The sequence below is a fragment of the Myotis brandtii genome, unplaced genomic scaffold (assembly GCF_000412655.1).
Source record: "Myotis brandtii unplaced genomic scaffold, ASM41265v1 scaffold344, whole genome shotgun sequence".
NCBI lineage: Eukaryota > Metazoa > Chordata > Mammalia > Chiroptera > Vespertilionidae > Myotis > Myotis brandtii.
Window position 1 is genome coordinate 333199 of NW_005363247.1, and position 6000 is coordinate 339198.

Sequence of the window (6000 nt, forward strand, 5' to 3'; positions counted from 1 at the left end):
GTCATTGTGAAGCATGGCAGCACCTTCCCTTCCCTCCTGAGTTAGTTTACATGTGATAGAAGCAATTATCAAGAATGTCTTATTGCCTAGAGAGTTAAGAAGGAAATGTAGTCTCTGGGCATTCCTGATAAAAGTGAAATCAAACAATAAATAAGCAAAATAATACGAAGTGTTTATAGAAGGCCTCCTACATATAACAGAGTATCCATATGCTTTTTTATTTTTCAAGTCTTAAGGACTCATTAAAACCATTATTCTACTTTTTTCAATATCAGGATGAAACCATTTAAAGCTCTATACCATCTGTGTTATCTATAATTGTTGCTGTGGTAATAAAAATAATACCATGTCCAAGTACCAGATGTTGTGTTACAAAGGAATTTATTTATTATTGGTTCATTTATATTACCTTTAAAATGCTTTTAATCAAAATTTATTTAGGTAGGAGGTATTTCAAACCAAGTCATTTATCTCTTTTTATATAGAGAGTCATAGCCAACCTCAACAGTAAATGTCATTTTCTAGATCAGCAGTTCACACATGTTCAATACAAATGTTTTAAATAAGTACATAAAGTTTTAGAGTGTTTAATAAAAGTTTAATAGTTTGCTGACAAGCTTGTTTTCAATTCTTAGTGAAGTTCATTTCGAGAGCATCTAGACACATGTGGAAATGATGCCCTTTTAAACACTGCCAACTTTTTACATCCACTGCACATAACTTGTCTGAGCTATTAAGAAAGAAAAAAAATCCCATAAATCAAGATGACATTAAGGGGAGGAAATCAGCTTTATGCAACAGGAAAACAATTTGCCCTTCCTACCCAAATATCCTAAACATACAGTTGAAGAACCAGTTCTAAAGGATAAAAATATTATTTAAAATGTTCCCTATTTGAAATAATGTTGCTTAAAACAATTTCTACATAAATGATATTTAGCTGGGGTAAAGATTGTGCAAAGATAGACTTCTTTATACTGTGTTTGATATATCTAGACCTTAAAACCTTGACGCTATTGAGCATTAATACTGAACTCATTTGGAATAACCTGGCAGGTTGTAGAGCACAGTAAAAAGTGGGTAAACCTCTGCTTACCTGCTTTTCTCTCTACAATGGTTTGGAGACAATTGAGCAGCCTCACTACTAAAACACGGTTAAAACCACCTGAGCAGATCAAACCAAGGAAATGATCCCCTCTTTGTACATCCAATTCAGCTTAGAATTTGAGTCACTAAGGTTCAGCAACCCAAAAGTACTGATCAAGCAGAGAAAATGGGATCACACCTCTACAGCAATCTGTGCCCAGAGGGAAACTTATAGGCTAACCTCTGAAAAAAATGGGGTGGATGTTGTGTCTCAGGGAAAAGCACCGGAAGGACAAGTTTATCTCAACTGATTTTGTGGTCTTAACATGTTACTCAGGATTTGAAAACAATACTAAAAACCCCACAAGGAAACTCTAGTGCAGTGGTTCTCAACCTTCCTAATGCCGTGACCCTTTAATACAGTTCCTCATGTTGTGGTGACCCCCAATCATAACATTATTTTCGTTCCTACTTCATAACTGTAATTTTGCTACTGTTGTGAATTGTAATGTAAATATCTGATGTGCAGGATGTATTTTCATTGTTACAAATTGAACATAATTAAAGCATAGTGATTAATCACAAAAATAATATGTAATTATATATGTGTTTTTCCGATGGTCTTAGGCAACCCCTGTGAAAGGGTGGTTCGACCCCCAAAGGGGTCGCGACCCACAGGTTGGCAACTCACAGGTTGAGAACCGCTGCTCTAGTGAAAGTGAAAGAATTATTTGAAACTGCAATATTATCTCCAAAATATATGCCAAAATAGTTTTATGGGTGATGGGGAGGGGGTTAGGCATTTATGCCTCTCAAATATAATACTTCATTGAAAACAATGTTATTTTGATTAAATGGGGAAAATAAATAAAGAGGCACTGACAAATTATAGATAGACTAGAGGCCCGGTGCACAGATACATGCACAGTTGGGGTCCCTCAGCCTGGCCTGTGTCCTCTCGAAATCCGGGACGCCTTGGGGGATGTCAGACTGCCAGATTTCAGCCCAATCCCAGATTTCAGCAGGGATCAGGCCAAAACCCGGCAGTACGACATCACTCCGAGGGATGTAGCAGTGCCAAAGTGGCAGGTGGCCAGGAAGGAGCCACCACCCACACCTGGTTCCCCATTTGCCATCAGGCGATCAGAGCCTGTGGGCTAAGGGGAGGAACTAAGAGGTCTGGCTCTTTGGCCCGCTTGCCAGCCGGCCGGGAAAAGGGACCAAGAAGTGGTCAGTGTGCTTCATAGTGACTGGTTGAGCAGTCGTTCTGGTTGTTCTGCTGTTAGGGTCAATTTGCATATTACAGTACCCTTTTATTGTACAGGATGATAGATGATAGATAGATGATAGATAGATGATAGACAGATAGATAGATAGATGATAGGTAATAGATAAAAGTTTGTTAGGGCTGAGATAACAAGTATCACAGACTGGGTGACTTGAACAGCAAAAACTGACTTTCTTGCAGTTCTGAGGGCTGGAGGTCCAAGATGAAGGTGCCAGCAGGTTTGGTTTCTTCTGAAGCTTCTCTCCTTGCAGGTTTCCATCTTCTCTCTGTCTTCATAGGATCTTTTCTCTGTGTGTTGTCTGTGTCCAAATCTCTTCTTCTTATAAACACACCAGTCATATAGCCATATGACCTCATTTTTACCTTAGTTACCTCTTTAATGGGCATATTGGTAACTGCTGTTGCATTCTCAGGTACTGGGGTTTAGGACTTAACTGTATAAACTGGGGAAAGGTGGGAAGGAAGAGTGACACAATTCAACCCATAACAGTAGCTATGCACAAAATTGAGACCAGACGTAGCTTATATAGATCATTTGAGTCCAATTATTTTTGCTTATTGCTTCACAATAATTGAGGAAAATATATAAGTTGAGAGCTTACATTGTATCCTATAGTATCAACACACTCTCATGTTTTGTTTCTGGGTATGCTACTACACTCTTTCCGGCACTGTCTATAGCTCTTGCATTCATTTTTGTATGCTATAAGAGTGTATGCTTCTTTGTACTAAAACTACATAAATGCCCTTACATAATTAGAGTCCTGTTTTTTAAATCTGTGAAATGCAACCTATGAGTAGATCATGAAACAGTTTAGTGTGTGCGAACCATGTCCCGTGTGGTTCAGGGTTTGGGATCTGGAGAAGGGCTGTGCGCAAAGGACAGAGACGAGACAAGAAATAATAATTTGGAAATATTGGGGGCCAGGCGGGAAGCCCAACGCAAGGGGAAGGACTTCCACTGGTGTCCAGGCCTTGCCAACCTTTTATTCAATTTTGGATACACATATAGCCCTTAGTCAGGCAGGCAATTCCGGTAATAGGCAGACTATCTTAAAGGTCAGTAAATATTAGTAAAGATTTACTCTGAGACTATTTGGTCAGGAAATTGCTTGAGCCACCATTGTCTCAACTAAACAATTGGTGCATAGCTCTGGCCCTTGCCAGGGCTCAAGGTTCACCAGTGTTCTGGGCTCCTTGTTTACACTTCTCTGATAGTGAAGACAATGGGTGGCTTCCTACATTAGTGGGTGGTGACTATTGTTTTAAAATACTAAAATGTTATAGTGTGTGAAGTAATAAAATAATGAGGCTAGTCCTAGCTGGTTTGGCTTAGTGGATAGAGCATCAACCTGCAAACCAAAGGGTCCTGGGTTCAATTCCAGTCAAGGGTACGTACCATGGTTGCAGGCTCCTCCCTGGTCTGGGGCCCTGGTTGGGGCTTGTTCAAGAGGCAACCAATCCATGCGTTTCTCTCGCATCAATGTTTCTCTCTGTCTTTCTCTCTCTCTTCCACTCTCCCTAAAAATCTAAGGAAAAATATCCTCCGGTGAGGATTAAGAACAAAATAAAACAAAACAAAATAATGAGTGTAGAGGTGATGTCAGGGAGTATAGTAAAAGCAAAAAAAAAAAGGGCAAAATTGTCAGAACCAACTTTATCAGAACTCTGGAAATTAAACAAACCCTTTCAGCAAACCAAGAAGCTGGTTGAATCTTGGTAAAAACAGGCCACTTGGTAGTATTTTACCTTTCCCTAATTCGAACCCTTCTGCCCTGCTCCTGAAGTAGACTTGCAAACCAGCAGACACAATCAGAGTGAATCCAGCAGACTGTCCACTGCTGGACAAGACCCGAAGAGGATGGAGCTCTTTCAAACCACATTCCCAGAGGGTTTACCATTATCTCACCTGTCCAGTGGTTCCCTGGAAGAATCCACTCACAAAGCCGGCTTTTTCTTACCCAACCGGAGTTTGCCTATTGAAAACAGCCTTTCCCCAGGCACATGTTAACAACAATCAGAAGCAGTTGTTGAACATCAAAGATGCTTTGCCCAGGAGATAAAAATTGTAATAAATAATAAGCTAACAAAAAAGCTTTTTTTTAAAAAAAAAGCTAAGAAGTAATGTCCATTGGAAACTTTGGAAAATTCTGATACATTTCTAGGAATCTAAAGGCCACATGCATACAGAGAACTGTGTGTGTGTGTCCGGGGCAGGCCATATGCTCAGGAGAGACTGGAGAAGGCCCTAAGCTCTCACCTCTGGCTGACCTTGGGTATCTGCACAAACTATGTTGCATGCCCCAGCACACACAGGCCTCCTACAAAAAGCAGAGAGTTGTACACTTTAAAATGATAAATTTTGTGGTATGTGAATTATATCTCAGTAAAAAATATACATCTATAATAATAAAAGCATAATGTGCTAATTAGACCAGACAGCTGAATGACCTTCTGGATATTCTTCTGGGTGCCACCTTCTGGACGAAGCTAGGTCTGCGAGGGCTGACGCAAGGCGCTGCAGCTGTGAGGGCCGAGCCCCTTGCACGAATTTCATGCATCAAACATCTAATAGTTTATAAATATATATAATTTTAAATATTTAATTAATATAATATAAAGATATGTCATTTATGTAATATTTATATATTTTCAATCTATATATAATTTAAATATTATATATAACACTTACATATAAATATAGTTTATCTGAACTTTAAAAGAATAAAAGTAGGCAGCATTATCCAGCCCATGTTACTCAGTGGTTGAGCATTGACCCATGAATCAAGAGGTACCTGTTTCAATTCCCAGTCAGAGCACAGGCCTGGGTTACAGGCTTGATCTCCAGTAGGGGTCATGCAGGAGGCAGCTGATCGATGTTTCTCTCTCATCAATGTTTCTGTCTCTCTATCCCTATCCCTTCCTCTCTCTCTAAAATCAATAAAAACATATTTTTTAAAAAGTAGGCAGCATTGACACAATGTTAATTGAAAGAAACCAGGTACTCCATTCACACAAAATTCAAAAGAGGCAAAACTGTTTTATGTTGATAAAGTTCCAGATATCAGTTCCCTCTTTGTGGAGTTTTGTGTAAGGAGACATGAGAAAGCCTTCTTGGGGCTGTACCCTCCATGTACAAATTCATCAAGTTGCACACTTATGATTTGTGTGTATCACTGTAGGAGGTACACCCCATTAAAATAAAAAGAAGTAAGTATAATGAGTGTAGCTATTGTTCTGTCAATATTTTGCTTTAGTTGAATATACATTATGTATGCACTGAGTCATGACATAAAATACATTTGTTTCTATGGGCATGACCAAAGTGTTTGAAAATCCTGAATAAGAATATTAGAATTCTATGGGGAACCTGACATGCTTGAAATATGAACAGCTTGTGTTAATCAGGTACATTTCTTGGAATACAATTAAAATAAAATACAAGTTGTGGGAAGTATTGTTTGAACAAACAAATCAACCACACAGTGATTCAAAGTATTCCAAGCTCAACCAACACTCTGACCCTAGCTTCAATCACACTTTCTTCATGAAACTCCCTTTACTTCCCATATCAGAAGTGACCTCTTACTATTCTAAATATTACATTTTTGTTAGTATCTCTTGTG